The sequence below is a fragment of the Cupressus sempervirens genome, chromosome 1, assembly GCF_028749045.1.
Source record: "Cupressus sempervirens isolate cs-2001-9-10 chromosome 1, ASM2874904v1, whole genome shotgun sequence".
Taxonomy (NCBI): domain Eukaryota; kingdom Viridiplantae; phylum Streptophyta; class Pinopsida; order Cupressales; family Cupressaceae; genus Cupressus; species Cupressus sempervirens.
The window spans coordinates 199,851,065-199,874,083 of NC_143118.1; the positions used below are offsets into that span (position 1 = coordinate 199,851,065).

The window sequence follows — 23,019 nt, forward strand, 5'->3', positions numbered from 1 at the left end:
TATCAAATCCAATGTTATGCTACCAATTGCCTTCGATCTACTAAGACTGCAAAGAAGGATTGCTGCCCTATTTTCATACAATATCACCAACCATGATTCAACTTATCCGATCAACAATCTTCAAGACAAAGGAAATGTATTACAAGATATAGTCAAGACCCAAATCCATAAGAACACACACAAATAGATATATCATGTTGTGCATATATATAACAGGGTCGGCCACATGTATAACAACATAGAGAAAACCACTAATCAGTATTGCATGTTGTTAAATCCAAAACTCATCATCATGGGCATTAGAATAGGAAATTCAAATTAAGCACTAGATCGATATTAAGATAACTTCGTCTGGAAACCACAGAACAAGCTATGAAGCTAGACATAGGATCTCCACAATTCCTAGACCATGCCATAAGCATCACATAAGATAACGACCCAACTAGATCAACAACAAAAAACTATCCAAATAAATAGAAAATGGAAAAACTGAGAGGAAATGATTTTGGGTGATTCTAAATTGTCAATGACCCAAGGATGTTTCTGTAACAAAATCCCTAGGTAAATAAAAATATGTTCCATAAGAGGAGGTTATGAACATATAATAGGATTCAAAACATAAACCCCATGTTCATTCTTCACCCACATATCCTTTTCACCATAAGGAAAATGATTGTGCAACCTCTGCAAATACCCAAGTCCAAAAGAACATTTTCCACCATTAGGTACTTCTCTTCTATTGCTTCCATAACCACTGCTCTAATCAATCTCAATAGACCAATTGCTTCTGCCTTTGTCACTTTTGTCTAGTTTGTCCTTAGTTGTTGAACTCCATCTCTATCATCCTTCAGAAACTTCTCAACCTCTAATCTACTCACAAGATTTTGTTGCTCATTTGATATCACTCCTCTAGTAGCTTGTAATAATATATAGTTGCCACCGACCTTTAAGTTCATTGATTCGTTCCATTTATCTAATCCTCCAACAACTATACAACCTTAGTAACCTTCTCTGCTACCTTCTACAAATGCATCACATTTTGATCCAAAGCATTTTAATCTCCTAAGGTGCAATTTCTCATCATACTCAAATTCTTATCTTTTCTTTCTTTTGTCATCAAAGGAAGAACATGTTTTTCCATCCTTTATGATAGAAACTACACTGCTATGGAAATCATGAAAAGTGCCAACATCATATTGTCATGGTTTACCCAATAAAACATGGCAAACACTAATGTTAACCACACAAAAAACTACTTCATCACGGTATGGTTGAATGTTGAAATTAACCCAACATTGATCTTCCACTTCCACCATATGATCATCATAAAACCAACTTATATCATTAGGACGAGAATTTTTGAGTCTCAACCCCATCTTTTTTACCATCTCCTTTTATACAAGGTTATCAACACTTCCACTATGCATTATCACCTTGCAATATTTTCCTCTTAACTTACAAATAGTTTAGAATAATTTACTTCTCTGCATAGCCTCTTGTTCATTCTTGCTCAAAACAAACCTCAAGATCAAATATTATTTCATCTCAAGTGCAACTTCCCTCTCAACAAGTTTGTCTTTTTCAACTCGTTCCTCATGTCTCACTAGGTCCTATTTTTCTTTCCTGGAACCAACCACACATTAGATATCCTTGTCCATCATTCCCACATTTGGAACAAGTACCTTTGAACTACTTGTCTTTGCCCCTTCCCGAAATCTTTTGATTAAGTTATTGATCCTACACAAGTTTATATTTGCCCTTATCAACAATTGATTTATCCCTAACCCTAGGGACTACTTTTCTTCTCCTCAACTTATTTTCTACCTTCAAAACATATTGATAAGCATTCTTGGTTGTATGAATCCTCAACTTATTTAACTCTTTTTGAATGTTAAGTCTCAATCCATTAACATACCTAGCCACCTTTTCCTTGGATGACTCTTAGTACCCAAATCTTATTGGCATCTTGTAGAGTTCCTAAAGTATACTCAACTAACAAATATTTATCCTTCAAATTATACAATTTCTTAAATAATTACAATTCATAATCCTCTAGAATGAACTTGGTCTTAAGTCTAGAAATAATAACTCTCTACCTAGTTACCTTAGGTTCACTATCGTTTTCTTTATCCTTCTCCAACTCTTACCACCATAAGACAACATGCCCCTTCAACTTAGTTTGTGCTAACCTAACCCTTCGTGGATCTCTAAAATCTTCATACTCAAAGCAATAATCTAATTCATTAACCCAAGTTATCAATTCCTTTGGATGTAATAAAGTAGTAAAGTAAAAAACATCAATTCTATGACCCTTACCCATTTGTGTCATAGCTCGCAATAATTTTTCTTTTGCAAGAGTCTCAACTTCAGTTGTCCCAAGATCTTCAATAGCCTTCTCAAATTCATCTTTGATCTCATGGTTTCTCCTAACCCAAGTCAATATATTTTGATTCTTTGTCTGTATCTCAATTCTGAATTTCTCCATCATTTTCTCTTGCCTTCTAGGATACATTCTTTTAGGCGACATCCTTGTAGATTTAAAGAATCTCAAGTTCACAATCTCCTCAACTTTGGCAATTGGATCACAAATGTTGATTTCCTTACACCAACAAGCAATCTACAAACACAAACAATCTACCTCAAGCAATGAATCTGCTTAGTCCTAGAATCACCAACTTGTCACTCAACTAACTCACAAAATCTTCCTTGTAAAACATTCTACAATTTTAGGTCAAATCTATCTTCTGCAACCCCACAACCAAAATTTTTAGGCTTCACAGTCTCCAGAACTCAATCTGATATGTACATATTGATGTCATTATCTCTTTCAAGTCAACCAACAATAAATCCTATGGCTAACCACCTTACACAAAATACTAGTTCATGTAGGTTACATCCTCGACTCTCTTATCCCACAAGAATCAAGTAACAACGTCAAAAACTTAGAAATCAATATTTAAAGACCAAGAATGTAGCTACACTCTGATACTGCTTGATGCAGTTAAGGTCATAGAAGTCCCCAAATTGAGATGTCCAATCTTGTAACAAGAAACACCACATCAAAAATAACAATACAAATCAATAATAACACTAGCTAATAAGGAAACATGAACTTCAAATATAATCAAGTTGGTCTACAAGTGTGAATTACATATTTAGGACACAAGTCTTTCTTATATTCTTAGCATACATGCTTGACTATTTATCAAATCTTGTGCTAGGCTACCAACTACCTTACATCTACTAATATTGCCTAAAAAATGACTTCTGCCCTACTTATATACAAGATCACCAACCACAAGTTGGCTTATCTGATCAATAATTTTTAAGATAAAGGAAACGTATTACATCATATAGCTCAGCATCAAAATCCATAAGAACACCCCCTAATAGATTCATTGTGTCGCATGGATACATAAGAGGATCAACCATGTATATACCAACATAAGACAATGCATCAAGTAGCCTCACATGCTGTAAAATCCTATCACCAGATGAAACTCACAATCTTGCATGCTAGAGCTAGAAAGCTAGTTATAGAACCATGCCAACCTTAAGCTAACTTCGTCTAGAAACCATTGAACAAGCAAAGCTAAACATAGGATCTCCTTGATGCCTAGACCATGTCATAAGGATCACATAAGATAACAAGCCATCTGAATTGATTGTAACCTAGAACAACAAGAAAACTATCCAAATGGACAAGAAACAATCAAACTAAAAGGAAATATTTTTTGGTGATGCAACATTGCCAACAACCTAATGATGCTCTTGCATCACAAGGGAAACAACAATGTACACCAGGTAAGAGTTCATGTGAATGTACAAGTGTCAATCACCTTAGATGATTCTCGCAGAGAATGTCACTTGTCGTCTCTCCTTAGAATATTGTTTGCTTTGATCTAATTATCATACAGATAAATTTGTGCATCCATGGCTCAAAAGTGTTGAATTCCTCAAGGCCCCAAGTTCTACTGAGCAATATGATGAGATCATTAATGTCTTCCTTGAAATATGACCAATGAACCCCAATAGGCTACCTTGCCAAGTTGGGTTCTTGTTGATTTGCCAATGATTATTGACATATTTAACGAGATTATGTTTCCCATCATTCCACCTTTATAGGGTCATTTTCATTGTCATGTATGTGACGATAGAAATAGGTAGTACTTTGAACATTCATTATGTCGTCTCAGGATCCAAACTAATGATGGTGTTCCCATCTTGATCTCTAATAGTTCTAGATGGATAGTCAAAGTTCCATGTACATGACATGACAAATTTTGGCTCTGCGTAAACAAAATGAGCCATAGCAACAAGATGAATGTAACTTTCTTTAACAAGCATCATACCAGCCTTGATTGAAGTTTCAACTCTTTTAAGGAATTCACCCATGTCTAGGTGACTAAGCTTGGTATCCCAAATCTCATCCACATATAAAGTGAATTGAAAAGGCGAGATGGAATTTTAGTATTTATCATCTTTTTCTTCTCTTTTTCCTTCAAAGAAACATTTTCTTCTAACATAATCCAAGATTTTTGAAATGAGCTCTCCTACACACATTGAAATTTTAGTTGTAGGTGCATCAAATTTTGCAGGTGGTGGAGGTTGTTCTAATAATGTTGGCAAGCCTAAAGTTGTGAACAATGATTACTCTAATCATTCTTTTGTAGTTCTCTACCTACTTCCTCGTCAAAGGCATCTATTTGTACGTTGATGAATTATTTTAGCATAGGAGGCTTTTCCTAACCCTCTACAGTTTTCAAAGGTGAGGCGATTGTTGGGACGAGAATGGGCTTGGCTCCTATCTAAATGCGTTGTTTGTAGATGTTGGTGTAAGGAATAGGTTAGTCGACTCAAGCACACAATACCCTTAGTATTTAAAACCTTGGAAATCTATAATTCTAAAAATTCTTATCACAAAGATATTGGATTGAGAACGAGTAATGAATCTCATACACAAGAGAGATAAGGCTAAGAGAAGTGATTTATGATCTTAGAAAAATGAATAGCAATTATGACAATGGAATAAGAGAGTGCAATACATTTTAGCTTTGAAACGATTAAATCAAAGCACAATAAAGACTAATTATCATCTCTTTAATCAAAAAATGCTATGCAATTATATTCAAATATAATCATCCATATTAGAAATATAGTGCATCTTATGGTAGGTTCACCAAAATGAAGATTTGGGAAATAGGGGTCACTAGCTTAAACATGAAAAGTAGGAATCAAACTCAATGTCATCAACTGCTCATTAAACAATAGTCCAATTGGCCAAACTTCAAACCAATTGGGCCAGTAAGAGCAAGGCACAACTAAATTGTTGTATTTATTAAGGTAAAATATTGTTGTTGTCGTTGTGTTATATAGAGGAGATTGAAACTCTTTATATAGATTTAAAAAGACAATGTTTCTAAAAGAAACAATCATGAACTAAAGATGGAAATAGAAACTACTTAATAAACTAAAGACTTAACTAAGATGGCCATTAAAGGAACATTATAATATTCTAATACCCTCCCTTAGTGGTCATTGTCTAATTGTTGTCTTTAGGTCAAATTCTTCAAAACATTTTTGTTGTTGTTGAGACTCTCCTTGGATTTATATAATGTTACTGACCAAGAAGCCAAAAACCATCCAGAAATGAACAAAGAAGAGTATCCACTTCTTCAAAATGCTTTGCAACAAGAGATAAGAGCTTTCAATTCACTTTGCCTCTGAGATGAGTCTGTCACTAAACCTCCTAGAATTAGCAAAACATCTAAACATAAATCATCATAAAATATCCAACCTGATGTTGGATAAAAGAGTTGCTCTTCCTTGGAGACAAAGACAAACACTGAGAACAGCTACCACGATTTTGCGAAAAAAGCATTGAACCCTCCAAACTTTGTAGATGAGCATGATGCCTACAAAACAAACTACAAAAATTTGCAATTTTTTTTAGGAGAATCATCGACGAAAACCCAACACAGTTTTTAAGGTGAAAATTTGATCAAAACCTAACATTATTTTTTAGGAGAAATATCAATCAAAACCAAAACAATACAAAGCTTCATTTTTTTAGGAAAAATGATAAACCCAACAGATAATTTTTGAAGAAAAATTTATAAACTCACATAGGAATCTCATGCAACTTTGCAAATTACAAACTCAGAAATTTTTAAGGGAAAATTTATAGAAATCCATAATAATTTTTTTAAGGGAAACATTTATGAAAACCCATCAACATTTTTTTAAGGGAAAAAATTATGCAAACCCATCAAAAAAATTTGAAGGGTGGCAAATCCCAAGACTTCGCATGGTAAACTAGCAAATGCAATCAACATGCAAGAACATGCGAGTACATACAACAAACATGCGAGTACATGCAACCCTAAAAAATCAGAGACTTTTGCTACAACCAAGAAATTGTAGGATCAAAACCCTTAACCAAGTTTACAATTTCCAACAAAAATCCTTGAAGACAAACCACAAAAGTTTTATAAAATACATCCAACGATTTTTATTTCTAGAAATCGAAAAGTAAATTTCTAGAAAAAATTGCAAAACAAAAGAGGCTCGAATTTTTCTCAAAAGATCTGCTAAATTTTATGAAATCTCATCAACCTACTATGATACCATGTTATGGTAAAATAGTGTTGTTATATTTGTACTAAATTGAGGAGATGAAAACTCCTTGTATAGATTTAAAAAGACAATGTTTCTAAAAGAAACAAGCTTGAACTAAAGATGGAAATAAAAACTACTTAATAAACTAAAGACTTAACTAAGATGAGTATTAAAGAAGCATTATAATATTCTAATAGTACTAAATCATTCTTTATTATGAATTTATTGATATGATTACATAAGATGGAGTAAGAATTAGGAAGTTAATAATGTAAATTGACAATAATCAACATAAAAATAAGCTATAGATAAAGAATGCAAACTCTAGAGATAGACCTAGAATAAGGAATCCAAGAAGAACCCATCAATGAGATTGTGGTCTAAAAATGTGGGACCATATGACAATGCAATACAGTCCTCGAGAATTTGATGTAGATATCATGAAAGGATATTGCCACAAGAAGTCACTTTAATCATCTCCAACAAAATTTGTTGAACAATCTCAAGCTATGCAACTGATACACAATGTCCTATGTGTCTTTGTGTTAGTCAACTCTTCTTGGATCTATGATCCTTCTCCATCAAATCGAAACCATGTTTACAATAAGAAGACAAAATGGAGTTGGGTTGTATCAATCTCTAAGAGGATTCAACGTTACCTACAACAATGATGTATGAAAGAGACATTGAATCTAGAATAGAGAATGATGAATCAACAATGGCAAAGCTTTGCTATTAATTCTCCTTGTCTTGAAGCCTTCGTAAAAGGTTGACAATACTAAAATGGAGCTCATCCATATCTTCACTCATAGAGAAAACATATGAATTAGTTCATGAATACCATCTTCAATGCTTGAATCCTTCAATACTAGATCTTCTCCTTCACTGACTTGAAAATGATGAAATGCTTCTTCAATTGCTTGATGGAACAGTAAATTCTCAAACTAAGAAGATGTGACATTTTTTCATAGCAAACCTCATGAAAAGTGTCAATAAATTTGGAGAGGACCAACATGGGAAACATCTTCCAACTCGCCAGTTTTTTAGTGTGAGTGGGTTCATATTCAGACCCATTCTGACTTAGACAATGGCACCAAAAACCTTTAACTAAAGAAAAGTTTCGACTTTTGTTAAGTAATAAATTGTTCAAAAAATCCTTAGAAAACTCTTGAAAAAGTTTTGAATTTTCAAATTAAAAATGATGATTTTTATTAGAAAATCATTTAGATCTTATGGAAAAGAATTTCCAAGTAAACAAAAATTTTATCAAACAAAACATTTCCCAACATACCCTACATTTTAAAAAAAAAATTGGATGGGCAAAACATTTCTATAAATTGTATGTTCTACTACTACATATTTTATTATAAAAATTTGCCAAAAACTAACCCATGTTATGATGCCATAAAATTATAATCATTTGTTGTATTGAACAAGGAATCCTCCCTATACAAAAGATTATAGAAGATCGTTCCATGATAGAAATGATGGAGAACTAAAGACTTACAAAAGTTACAAAAACTAACTTAGAAAGTAAAAAGGTTCTAAGCTATTTTAATGACCATTATAAAATAAATATTACAATATTATTATTTTAATAATATCAATGATTAAATATATAGTAAACCAACAATTTTAGCAACATAAAAGGTATAAGTAATCATTCAATGATAAAAAATCCCTCCACAAAAAACTGTAAACTTCTAAAACTAAACAAAAATTACCAACTTGAATTTACTTGTACAACAATATGTAGTGATATGTAGTGCACTATAGTAGTTGTAAATATGACAACTCTCTTATAGTGGGAATCATAGAAAATCCACTACTTGTCTACTTGATTCTTACAATTAAAAATCATTAGGCAGGGACTATGTAGTACTAATATATGTAATACTAATCTCTTCTCAAAGTCTTCTTGTGGTGCAATTCCTTGGAAGCTAATTACTCTTGGAAGGGTAAATATTCCTAACATATATCCTTCCCAAAGCATCAAGATATCACATTCTATAACAATTGCTTGTGAAAATTTTGGGAAAATAAGTGCATGGCATGAGTTGTTTATTTTGGATGCATTATTTGAATTATGCAAAATCTAATGGTTTTTTTGAAAAATTTCAGTATTTGATCTTCACCGTTGTAGTAAAATGATAAAAAATCAAGGAAAAAAAGTGTATTTTGCATATTTGAGATTTTTCCCAAGAAAAACAAATCATTTTGTCATTAGTTTAGCGTCCTCCCTTTTACTTTTTCATACTACTCTTTTACACCACCAAAGATTGAAAGCTGCCATTTTGCCATGGAGTGTCAAGATGAATGTAGCATCTAATGACCTAGTATCAAACTTGCTAGGAATTTGATCACTTACCTATCTTATCTCCTACTTTCAAGGATTGTAATGTTTCACACATCTAACAATGAATTCATGACTTCAAATTGTTAAAGAACCCACTTGAATGAAGCCATTGTCTATTAGCTTTCGAGCCTTCTTGTTACAAATCATATTTTTTTTCATTTAGTTTGATTCATTCACATGGCACAAATTGGTTTCTTCAATCTTAACAAATTAATTGACCAAAACTAACATAGCCTAACAAATTGAAAATGATAACCCATCTTCTAGGCCTTAGGTTTAAATGAAAATTGTTGGTTTGTGCGGTTTGATCAACAAATTTGTGAAACAAACTTTCACATTGTTGTTGTAAAATTGATTTAATAACAACTCCAAATCATAAAAATTTGGTCACAAAAACATGGTCCTAAAACTTTCACATTGTTGTTGTAAACTAGTTCATTAAATAACTCCAAATCATAAAGATTGTGTCACAAAAACATGAGCAAATAACTCAGGCAAGGTAAGATAAACACTCACTAGAACTTGTAATACAATGTTGCTCATGTTGCTCGACGCTCCTTCCCACCTATTTCTTCCTCTGCACTTTGCTATGTTGGTGACGGAGGTCCTACCTTGCCAAGGGGTAATCAACCCTTTTCTATTGGAGGTTCATCATTATATGTGACAACGCTGCCCACTTCTTCTTGTCTTGTTGGGCATGTGGATTATGTCATTGTCGATTCTACCAAGGCTGGCTCAGCTCCTACGGGTGTTGTTAAGGGCTTCCTTGCTAGCCCTGATATAGAACTGATTCTGGATAGCAGGTCTCTTCGTCCCAAGACTACTAGGAAGCCTTTGTTTGGTGAGGCAGCTTCTGTGCCTAGGGTTTCAGTGATGAGTGTTTTGAAGACTTGGGATGTTGTTGCTACAATTGAGGCCCCTGATACTATGGGCATTGTCACTACATGTGGTCCCTCAAATGGCACATCATATGCAAAGATGGCTAAGAATTGTAATGGTAGAACTGTGACTCGGTTGTTGTTCTTTTATTGTTGATCTTGAAGAATGCATAAGTGCTTTATTGCTCTTTGTCGTTCTTTTGTTGTTGATCTAAGTGAGGAAACTGTGGAAGAGATCAATACTATGGCTTCTGATTTGTCTACACATGCTATCATTTGTAGATTTAGGATTTTTTGGCCCTCCCTCCCTTGAATTCACTAATGGATCTCCAATCACTAGAAGCCTCTTATTTCTGATACAATTCACATTTTCTATTTAGCCAAGGGTTTTTTTTCAGCCAAGTTTGAGAAGCCTTGTGCTAGATACATTGTTCTTTGCAAGAATGTTTTCACCTGGGAGAATCGCTTTCCTTTAATGACGAAGCCCTCGCACACAGACTTCAAACCATCTTCAGAAACCTTTTGCAAGATGCCTATCTGGGTTCAGTTCCCCTACCTCTCCCTCCATCTTTGGGTGGATCTGGTCTTGGAGGAAGTTGGTGATAATGCCCTGGTGAATCTTTGATGGTTGATGAATACTCCTCTGTTATTCTCTACTCTACCTTTTCTCACACTCTCGTAGATATTGATGCTTCTAAGGGTCTTCTCGCAAAGATTATGTTTAAGTCTCCTATGAGCTCTTGGATTCAACCTCTCGACTAAGAGGGCATCCCTCTCAAATGTAGAAAGTGTTTCAAGACTAGGCATGTTGCAGCTAATTGCAAGAGAGTGAAAGCTAAACTGGAAAAGTCTTCCTAATGGTGGAAGGGTGTTTCTAATGCTCATTACACAGTTCTTAAGGACCCTCCTCATTCAAATGGGATCAGTCTTGTGTTGGTCCAATATGGTGAGTCTTGCTCTAAGGGTACTACTTCTTTGGATGTTGTTGCTCTTGTTAATCGCATTACAAGATATATTTTCAATTAATGTCAAAATACTTAGTCATAATGAAAAGATAGTAGCAACCGAGTTACCAATTTGCAATCTTAACAAAGCTCATAAAGGAACCAAGAAAACAATGTTAACCTTGCATGAAGTAAGCAGTGTCCACTGAGCTATTGTGTCAACCAAGTTGACAGTTCCCACCGAGCTATTGTGTCAACCGAGTTGACAGTACCCACCAAGCTATTGTGTTAATTGAGTTGATAGTACCCACCGAGTTGCAGTGTTAATCGAGTTGACAGCCCTACCAAGCTCCAAGTGAGAACCAAGTAAAAAGAGTTTTCCAAGGTGATAATCAAGCTGGTAGAGCAGTGCAAACTGAGTCAAAAGTGTCTACTGAGTGATTAGTATGAATCGAGCATCCATTATCAACCGAGTGCCAGCGTTAGCCAAGGTGATAGTGGTGCCCAAGTGTCTTCAACATCGCTCGAGTAAGTCATTGGATCCGAGTTACAATGCTAAGCTAACTTGGTAATTGTTTCTGAAAATGATTATGTTGTAGTCGACCTATGAAAGAATTATTAGGATTGATATAAGTATGAGTTATTTTGTTTATTCAAATCATCATTGTGTTCATCATCAAGCATTAAGTGAACATGGAAGAGCAGTATATCTAGAAGGCTACAAGCAGCATAAGGAAAGGAAGAGCCTCATCTATTACAGTTAGGTGATCAATTTATTTCAAAGGATCTTCATTAGAAATCAAAGTTACATTTTAATAATCAATCCACTTATTCATCCTAACAGGTGCATCAATCCCAAATCCCTTAACAAGGTCAACCTAACAGTCCTTTGCAGAAACTCCTAACATAGTACATACTTAACTGTATTGCATAAATCCTTTAACAAATGTGGACTTAATAGTCCTTATTACTCTTAACTGAGTAAGATCACCAAAAGTGATCAATTGTAAGCCTTGACAGGCCAACTTTATTACTGCAATAGTAAGCATTGTGGGTGTCATCCCCACCCCCGTTTTACCTTCTATTTGGAGGGTTTCTGGGTTACCAAATATTGTATTTTGGTGTTGTTACTTTATTGCTTTATGTTTCTTGCAAGCAAGCAGATTAGACAACTCAACAAAGTAAATTAAGTGAAAGAAATTTAGGTCGTTCCTAATTCAACGCCCCCCCCTCAGTCACCTAGTTTGCATTACATTTCTAACAATTGGTATCAAAGCAAGGTTCTCTTATTAGAAGTTTAACAACTTGAGAGAAAATACCAGAGACAATGGAAGTATACAATCTAGAGAAAGCCATTAAAAATGAAAAGTTGGATCTACATGTGGCCATGGAACAAATCAAGAAACTGAAAGATCAACTCTCTCAATCCTTGAAAATAAGAAAAGAATTGGCATAAAAGATGAATGACAATCTCTACATAGAAGATATTTGCAAAGAAAGAAGTTCAGATGAAGCAGATGCAGCAATAGAAGATCTACTTGGAAGGAACCTTGTTCTTCAAAAAGAAGTTAGAAGATTGAAAAGAGAACAAGAGATACATTCAGTCAGGATATGTGAAGTCATAGAACAAAAGAACCAAGTTGAAAATGATAAAATAATGGTAGAAGAAGATAGAAGACTACTCAACACCAGGTTAGAAGAAAAAGACAATGAAATCCACCAACTTTCACTACATCAGGAAAATATGGCAAATCAGTTGAATAATGCAAATCAAGAAGCCATCAATCTAAGCACAGAAAATGAAAGACTCATAAATTATCTTAGAACATAAAGAGAAACCAATGAAAGAATGATGTGATCACAAGCAAGCATGGATCAACTAGCTGAAATATCTTAGAATAGACACAAAGGGAAAGCAGGATTGGGCTACACTAAACAAGGAGAGTCATCACAGCAAGGAGCTCAAAACAATAAAAGACCTACATGCAATCATTATGGAAAGATAGGGCATACTTTAAACAAATGTTGGAGCAATGGAAAGTCAAAGTTTAATAGCAAATGTTACAAATGTAACAAACATGAACATAGAGCAAGTGAATGCACAGTGAAAACCAAGTTTGAAGGAAAATGTTTTATATGCAACAAACAAGGTCATAAATCTTCAAAGTGTAGAACCAAGAATTGGAATCCTACTAAACAACTTGCTAAAGCAATCTTTGGTTGGAATTACAACACTTGGTGCAGATGTTATCTATGTGGAGAGTTTGGACACTTTGGAGCTAATTGCATGAGGACTCACTTTAGAAAAAGAAACTCTACCAAAAGATGTTATGTGTGCAAAAACTTGGTCATCGAGCAAAGAACTACATGAATAGAGGTAAAGTTGAAGATGAAAAGAAATCAAAGGCTGATAAGATCAAAACTCAAATAAAGTAGCAATGGGTGAGTAAATCTCTAGGGAATTCAAGTGAAACCAGTGAGATTATTGACACCCAAAGCAATGAATTGGGCATTTCAATTATCTCTTCTTAAACAGGCAAGGAGACCATTGGAGTTGTGATCAAATTCACATTCTACATCAGTTCCAATCATCCTAGCATGAAAGTTCTGATCAACATATCATATGCACTTGGACAGATGAAAGTCTTAGACTTGACCGAGTTGTTAGTTCTTACCGAGTTACTCCTTAGGCCCAACCGAGTTGTTGGTCCTAACTGAGTTACTCCTTAGACCTAACCAAGCATGGGTAGACTAAATCGAGTCACGAACTCAATCAAGCATGGTTAATTAGTGTTAGCCAAGCATTTAAGAGTTGAAGACCAAACCGAACATCTTTCAACTACCCAGGTACGAAGCATTAATGGAGCCCTAAAAGTGAAAATCTGATAAAAGGAAGAAATTGAAGTTTCATCTTTCACTGTGAATCCATAGTTTTCTAAGAGCATAGCATTCCTCGACCCCCCAAAGTGATTTAGAGCAATTTTTTTGAAGGAAAGTCTCTGGCGAAGTCAGCATTCTTCAGATTCTTCAGCAAAAGAGCAATATGGTATCATCTTCCAGTGCAAAGGTCAAAAAAGGTTTGGAAATGTTGGTGAAAAGTTTTGACTGCATTCCTCTGAAATTCCATCTTTATCTAGCAATTGTCGAGGAGAAGGATCCACAAAGAGCACACTCGTCAATCCCTCCCAAGGTACTTCTCATTCATGACATCAGGTTATTATCTCATTGTTTGATTCAAGAACTAGGGAATCTTGAGCTAGATCAACATATGGTGCATTGTGCAATAATGATGTGTTGAAGCCAGAACACAAGCATCTGGAGGTCAAGGGTTTGACCCACATCATCCACATGCCAAGAAACTTTCGAATCAAATGGATCAAGCTTATACTAAGCCGAGTCCATGACATGTCATTTTGGTTGGAGAAGACCTATCCCATCACGAAGAAGATGATTCACAAGATAACAGGGTATCCAATGTTGAAGAAATCAAAAACTACCAAAACCCTAGGTTGGACAGAATTGGCAAAGCTAACCCTAGTTGAATGGAATGGCAAAGGCAAGAAATTAAACAATATGAGTGACATGAAAATCAAGTTTGGCATCCATGTCATTGCACACAAAATCTACAGTTCAAGTCGTCAGAACAATGTGTCATGTGAAGCTATGGACCTAGCATACAAGGTCGTGAAGAAGAACTTATCCTTTGACTTAGCAGAGCTTCAACGCATCTAGATGAGCCAAAACATGGAGAGCATTCGAGCCTCCAAGAATAACCCATGTAAGTTTGGTTCACTACTAGTTTGTTTGTGCTTTTATGTGCAAAAATTTTTCCTTTCAAAAGGAAATTTTGTTTGGAAGAAAGGCACCCCAGTATTGTATCAAATTAATGAATTCGTTAATGAGATGGGTGAGAACTTTGATAGCATCATGGATGCATACTTTGATAATTTCAAGGAAAGGATACAAAACAAGCTTAGGATCCCTAAGCAACTTGTAGATGATTACGAGCAGGATATATGCTTCTTGGTTGATTGTGACAAGGTTCATATACATGTAGTCAGACCTAGGATATCATGGGTAAAACCTCTAGCATATGAGGTAAATATTGATAAAACAAAGACATTATTGAGGCTCTTATCAATGAGAATGTGGACCCCAAGGCTACTTATTTTGGGACATATGAGGAAGCCAAGACAAGGATCTCACTTGAGATTCAGATACCTCAAATTCTAAAGAGAGGAAAGAAGAGGCTAGAAAGCATTGGCAAGAAACTTGCAAAATCAAATTCACCTCTTATGCTCACTGAAGGAAATGGTGATACTATAGAAGAGGAAGATGAAGAAGGAGAAGAGGAAAGTAATGAAGAAGAAAAGGAAGAGGAACCTCCCAAGAAGAAGGCAAAGACCCCATCTACACCTCAACCAAAGAGATCAACAAGGTCTACTCCTATAATTACTACCTCAAAGCCAAGGAAGCAAAGGAACAAACTAAGGCTAGAGGATGAGGATAAGGATGAGGATGATGCAGATGAAGATAACACCCCAATTATTTCTTTGAAGAGGGCACCCCCTACCTTTGAGCAACAACTGAAAAACATAAAGGAAGGAAGGGGTATGGAAGGATTTAAATACTTCACGTATGACTTCAGAAATAAAGAGGAGTAAACAAATTGAGGAAGCATTAGTTGAGAAGATGGCAAGATGGAAATATAAGCCTTCTAAACTTAAACGGAAAGCTCCTGAAGCCCTACTAAAGGTTGTCTCTCACCATTGGGACAATCCAGTTGAAACAAAGAAGGATATTAGAGAGAAGACTCTAAGGAGTCTCGTGCCTAATCTCTCTGACAAAGAAATTAAGGATGCAATGTCCAACTATGAAAACAAACAAACTTTTAGATTTAAAACTTCTCAAGTTTTGTTAAATAAGATAGAAGATGTTGTGTAGTCCACAACAAATATGTGGAAAAAGATTTTTTATATCAAGGAAGAGGGAGACCTATCAGAGGTTCAGACAATTGAAGAGTATGATCCTGAGAAGATTGTTGGAGAGGTAATGGCATCAATTCCTACCACTCCACCTAAGGCAACACCTGAACAACAATCCATTAAGTTGAACCTAGTTCAGCCAAGCTGTGAAGTGAAGACTATTACACCTTCACCGAGCTCTCTCCCAGAGGCAACTGAGCAATAGGGCAAGCTCCTATAGTCTCGACCAAGCAGAAGGCTCTCATAGTCTTGACCGAGCAACACCAGAAGGACTAGGTTCACAAAAGGCAAAGAGATCATACCTTCTTCAACTGTCAAGAGCAAAGGCAAAGAGAAGATAGTTGATGGCATAGATCTTGATGAAGAGATTGTGATCGCAAATTGGGACCAATCCAATCTATCTGTTGAGCAAATGGATATTTTGGGAGAATTGTGGAAGAAAAGGGCCAAGCAACGAACACTAAGGGTTGAAAGAGATAGAAACAAAGTTCTAGAGGACATCAAAGAAAAATTTGTGGATGCTCAATCTATAGAGGTAAATGAAAAAGGCCCTATCATTGATCGATTGATTGATATTGTTCATAAGTTCAATAAGAACACCGATAGGCAGGACAAAGTCCTTGAGAAAGTTGAAAGGAAGTTTGAGAATAAAGTACTAGAGAATGTAGCATAGAAGATAGCTATTGATCAAGTAGAACTATCTACTTTGATTTCTACATTAGAAAATGTTGTAAATTATGTTGTATCTTTATTAGTAAAGTTGAGTGATTCCACTAACTTTACCAAGGAAATAAAAGAGAAACTGGCAAAGATTGACATGGACTTGAAGGATAATGCAAATTTGTTGGCACTCAATCCAAGCTCCAGTTCCAATCATTTTGCCAAAAACCAGATTTCTGACAGACCTTTAGGCAAAAATGCTAAGGGAAGAAGCCAGAATAAGGGCAACATTAGTTGATATACAAGGTATGATTCTTCCCCACATGGACATTATGCAGAAGAGAATGGATCATGCAAAGACACTAGTCAAGGATACAAATTTGTCAGTTGTAGATCATATGTATGAGTTATCAGTAGAGCTTCAAATTGATCTACACATCTTGAAGGTGCTACAAGATAATTGGGACAAGACTTTGTCTATGATTTTGAAGGTAAATCATGATTTTTTTTCTCATTTTGGCATAACCTTGTAAATTTTTGGCATTTGTAACAAATGCAAGGGGGAAAGTATATGAAATGTACATATTTATATATGTGTAAAGGGAGATATGTATAGGAGGAGAAAATATGTACAGCAAGAAAGATATGTAAAAAGCAACAAAACAAAAACAATTTTGAAAAATCAAAAATAGAGTTTTCAATTCAAACCGAGTTGCAGAGTCTTCAGTGCAAACCAAGCTAAAGAACATAGCATACTCAAAGGGGGAGTTTGACAGAAGAAATTTTGATTTCAAATCTTGTGTATGATAAGTGTTTTTGTCACTAATGCCAAAGGGGAAGATTGTTAATCTCATTACAAGATATATTGTCAATTAGTGTCAAAACATGTAGTCATAATGAAAAGACAATAGCAACCGAGTTACCAGTTTGCAGTGTTAACCAAACTCATAAAGGAACCAAGAAAACAATGTTAATCTTGCATGAAGTAAGTAGTATCAATCGAGTTGACAGTGCCCATCGAGCTATTGTGTCAACCGAGTTGTAGTGTCAACCAAGTTGACAGCCCTACTGAGCTCCACGTGAGAACCGAGTCAGAAGAGTTTTCGAAGATGATAATCAAGCTGGCAGAGCAATGCGAACCGAGTTAGAAGTGTTTATCGAGTGATCAATATCAACCAAGCATCCAGTAACAACTGAGTGCCAGAGTAAGCCAAGGTGGCAGTGGTGCTCGAGTGTCTTTAGCATCGCTCGAGTAAGTCAATGGACCCAAGTTACAGCACTGAGCCGACTTGGTAATTGTTTTTGGAAATGATTATGTTGTGGCCGAACTATAGAAGAATTATTTGGATCAACATAAGTATGAGGTATTTTGTTTATTCAGATCATCATTGTGTTCATCATCAAGCATTAATGAACATGGAAGAGCAATATATTTAGAAGGCTACAAGTAACACAAGGAAAGAAAGAGACTCATCTATCACAGTTAGGTGATCAGTTTACTTCAAAGGATCTTCATCAGCGATCAAAGTTGCATTTCATAGATCAATTCACTTATTCATCCTAACAGGTGCATCAATCTCAAATCGTTTAACAAGGTGGACCTAACAGTCCTTTGCAGAAACTCCTAATAGAGTACATACTTAACTGTATTGTATAAATTCTTTCAAAAGGTGGACTTACTAGTCCTTATTACTCTTAACCGAGTAAGATCACTAGAAGTGATCAATTGTAAGTCTTAACAGGCCAACTTTATTACTGCAGTAGTGAAGAATTGTTGTTGTCATCCCCACACCAGTTCTACCTTTTATTTGGAGGGTTTCTAGGATATCAAATATTGTGTTATGGTGTTGTTACTTTATTGTTTTATGTTTCTTGCATGCAAATAGATTAGACAACTCAACAAGGTGAATTAAGTGAAAGAACTTTAAGTGGTTCCTGATTCACCCCCTCCCCCCCCCCCCACCGCCCCTCCTCCCCTTGCCCCACCCCCTCAGTCACCTAGTTTGCATTACATTTCCAACAACTCTGTCAAATAAAGGTGTGATTGTTACTCTTGCTAATAGTAACTCAGTTAATACTATTGATGACGTCGTCTCTACTTCTCCTCTTGCTCCTAAGGAACCCATTGTCCCTGCTATAACGGAAAATGTTGTTCCCTCTAGTGGTGTTGGTTCTACTCCCCTTGTTGAGCCTGCTATCCCTATCACTGTTAGTGCTAGCTCTATTTTCCAAGGCAAGCTTGTTACTGGTGGCTCTCATAGTTTTGTGGATTCGTTGGCTTGGCATTCTAAGACGGTTAAGGTTGAAGAATGATGGATTACGATCAATGAAAATATTCAAAAAACCTCTCCTTTTGACATGAACTTTAAATCCCACAAGTTGGGATCTAAGAGGAAATCTTAATCTTGTGGCTTTATCTTTTTTGGGGTCATTTGATGATTGATTGTATATGCTTTTCTTTACTGTCAGCTAGTGTTTGTGGAAAATGTCATATGTTTCGTTCCCCCTTCTTTGTCTTCATCTCATTTTGTCCTTGCTCCATTCTTTCTTGGTGGAGCTTATTGCATTTTTCAGTATGGATTTGAGGTCCCTTTGTTTAAAACCCATCCTATATTTGATTTTAAGAACCCCTCAAAACTTGTTTTCACTTAATCAAAAACATGAGCAAATACCTCTTGCAAGGTCAACATGTTCACTATTTAGAGGGTGATACATGCTCACAAGCTGTGAGATTCAAGCTATTTGATATGATAAAGCAGCCAAGGGTTTCTCTAATAACTAGACCCAAAGCGTTTGCCCTTGACCAAAATGGGTAAGTTTAATGCTTATGAGATTTGAACAGATAATTTTGCAAACAGCTCATAATGACATTAAAAAGCTTGGAAAGTATTCATTCATTTTTTGATAATTACACATTAAATGACTAGCATTAATCCAAAGAATTACAATATCGAAGGTGTGCCTTTTGAGCAGCCTCTTTAAGATTGAAAATCTGGAAATGTCCTCTGTTTATGCACAGTATGTACAAAGCAGCAATGAAACATTTGTCAGTTGCAGTGCCCTATGGCAGTCATGAAATAAATCCAAAGCTTCAACAATTGGTCGCTTTTGTAGCTATTCTGGGCATCCCATAACAGCTCAAATTGATGAATTTAGCAACTTTAACACCCACAATAAGCAAGCTACTGTTGATAATACTTTCCACAACGTTGCCCCTGTAGCTGGGCCCCTCCTAAAGCTGAAGAAACTTGAATAACCCTTCCAAACTGCAAATGCAGTTATCTTCAGCTCAGGTGGCTACAAGAAAGAACAATTTTGCACAAAATAACTCTGAAATTCAACCTAATCTAAATTCCCATAAAGAAGATGCTCAGCTTCTGGGGTGATCGGCAAAGGAAAGATCAATATTTTTTCTGAACTACCGAAATGACTCTCCTAAAAGGGACGCCTTGCCATAAGGCTACTTTCAAAATATTAACCTCAAAAAATCAATTCAAAACCTTGGCACACGTGAGCATTCTTTGTCTGCAACGTGTAAAGATGAGCAAATAAAATCTCTCGCCTTCGCAGGTAATAGCCTGGAAGCGTCACAGGGTTGGCCGCATTTCTTATATGAAATTCCAAATTCGGCGAATCCCAATAAAATCCATAGAATTCGTTCTAGTTCACCCCAAAGTTCGTAAGGAACAAGGCTAGGGCATTTCTAAACGAAATGCATTCTGATAAACATTCTCGGGCGGAATATAGAAACCAAAAAATGCAAGAATCTCCTACAGAAATGAAGAACGAATCAAGAAACGTCCATATTGGAATCATCTCTGATTAACTCGTTCAAATTCACAGAAAGCTTATCAGAGTAAAAGGGTATTTCTTCCGCCCCTCTGCGCTCGATAAATTGTGAACTATGGGCGTCCGGATTGTCTGTAAATACATTTATATTATAATGTATTTAAATTTTAATAAAATATTTATTTCTAATAATTTTGAATTTATAATTCTGAAATGTTTATAATCATTGTCAAATTTAATGTAATCTTATTTTATTTTTCAAATGATAAATTTAATCATTCTATTTCAATTGTTTTTAAATGTAGTTTTTAAATACTTTTATGTTGAAAGAATTTTAAATTTATAATAATATATTCAAAATTAATCTAATATTTATTTATTTTATTCTTAAATATTTGACTATTTTCAAATTCAATGTAATATTATTTTATTTTAAAGTTTATAAATTTCATTATTTTATGTCAATTATATCTAATAAAAGTGAAGATATTTTGATTGTCTATATATCTTTTAAATAATATATAAAAAGAAAATTTAATGTCAAATATTTACCTTTGTGAAGTACATCAGAATTTTATTGTTGTCAAATTCCAACCCAAACTCCAAGTGCCTTTTGTCAATTATTTTGTATAACCAATACTTATTAATGATGTTGATTTGTCTATACCATCTACTCAAGAATTGGCGTCAAGTTTTGTATTTTTCTTAGATGACAGAATTCGGAATCTGTCAAACTTCTAGCTTTAGTGAACTTCAAGTGAATTTTGTTGTTTCCAACATCAAACTGGAATGTGCATTTTATCAATTTTGTCTTCTAACCAATACTTATGATATATTAACAAATTTGATTTCTATCAACCATCTACTCAAGAATTAGACTCAAATTTTGTTTTTTCCTTAGATGTGAACTTGCAATATGTCACAAGATTCTAAATTACCCTATATTAGACGATTTATCTAAAACTTTAAACTGAGTTATGTTATTTTGTCTTCTTATTGCTTGTAGGGCCCCCTTGACCTTAGAGACTTTGAATGAATGTGCACAACAACCTTAATTTGTTCTCATGCTCTTTTCTACACTGGTCATCCTACTATTAATCTTGACAAAGAATCTAGTCGTATGGTTGAAGGGAAATGGCTCATTTAATAAGAGCTAAGCCCAAATGTTTCAAACTGTGCATAGTCCTTTTAGAACCACATCTATTATTTCACTCTCCTAAACATCAAGAATCGTAATTTGAAGTCCAAGTCAAGAAATCTCATGCCAAAACAAACAAGCTTGAAAGTCATGCACACATCCTAGGAATAAATGCTAAGTAATTCTCCAATGCTCGCGATTTGAGACTAAAATGTCACAAATCTCCATCTCAAAATCCACGTCTTCAACACAAACAATGATTCCTCAATTGTATTTATTTAAATCCTTTTGTCTACCTATGTCATCACAAAATACCAAAATCCCCTTTTGCGATTTAAGAGTTTTTGTCTTCTTCTGCCCTTTTTGATGGAGGTTCAGACCATGAGTTGTCCTGTCCAGCAGGGGCACAAACCTCGCAAGCAAACCAGCCGAAAGAGGGCCTTAATGAAATTATTTTACCTACACGCTACAGGAGCACGAGTCTACTGAACCCTTCCAAAAAAAAAAGCTAGTAGCTTTAAAACATTGACCTTTCAAGGCCACAACTAAGAGAAAGTTGCTTACAAGCTTTTTTTTCAAATAGATGGACATCTACAACAAGTTTAAACAAACTTTATTTTTTCTAAATATCTTAAAATAAACTTTGCTTCAATCAATCTCTTGCAAATCTCCAATCATTTGACTCAAACATGAACCAATCATTTGACTCAAACATGAAAAAACGCAAAGATGTAATTAAGGGTTTTGTGCTCACCCAATGTCTATGTGGAACTAATCCTGTGAAGCATGAGAGAATCTGTCCTCTATATCTTTGAGATTTTGGTACTCCATATAAAGTTTCCCCTCAACGTCAAAATTGAAATCTCTACAGGAAATCAAAATTCTATCAATCTTCTCTATACTCAGATAAGAACCCAGCCTTGTCTTTTCTTTATAAGTTTAGTTTACCCTTATTGCTACACCAAGTGACTTAAGTAATAAATATTTTGATTATAATTGCTTTTATATAATTAATTTAAATTATATTTTACAGTATATTTTCCTTTTTTTAATTAATTAATAAATGAATTATTAGCTGATATAACCTTTCCACAGTAAAATGCTTATGAGAAACGACTGTGTAAATGTTTTCTAGTCAATGTTTTGAATCACTCATAATCCTTGTCCTGCTGATGAAATCCTTGTCCTGAATCACACAATGACTCAAAATGGTGGCTTAAAAACATTTACACACTTGCCTATATACAACTTCTCTGCTTATAAATTTGATCTGCTATTTTTTTTAAGAAGGTCACTATGCACTAATCGTGCCTATATACACCTGCTGCTTCTTTTTAAGTCCTATATATTCAGAGAGGGTTGTGCACCCATTTCTTGGCAAAAAGCTGGTCTGCATACTATACTGCACTCAACAATGTATTTACAATTTGAACTTTATTGTTTGTCATAACAAATGCATTTGAAAGCCAAATTTGTGACATCCAGTTTTTTTCCTTGCCTTAACTAACAACTATCACAGCATTGAACACAGATACTTTTCATATTCATGAGCATGCAAAGACAGCTATTAAAGATGGTTAACGGTTATAATAGAATAACTGAATTATCTCAACTAACAATCAAACAAAGCATTCAACCAACAAAAGAAATA

At 34.9% G+C, this 23,019-nt stretch overlaps 1 protein-coding gene and 1 long non-coding RNA gene across 6 annotated transcripts in view; one reads left to right on the forward strand and one right to left on the reverse strand.

The window, feature by feature from the left end:
- LOC149576814 (calcineurin B-like protein 9) overlaps window positions 1-23,019 on the forward strand; it is a 212,875-nt gene that overhangs the window by 88,461 nt on the left and 101,395 nt on the right. The window lies entirely within an intron of this gene.
- Window positions 5,310-23,019, reverse strand: part of LOC149576815 (uncharacterized) — a 121,179-nt gene continuing 103,469 nt past the window's right edge. For 2 of the 3 annotated variants that reach the window (XR_016362322.1, XR_016362319.1), the window contains one exon: window positions 5,310-5,927. This is a non-coding gene — a long non-coding RNA (uncharacterized LOC149576815). Of the gene's footprint in view, window positions 5,928-21,179; window positions 21,781-23,019 lie in introns of those variants that run through there. The other variant, XR_016362321.1, reaches the window with a different exon arrangement.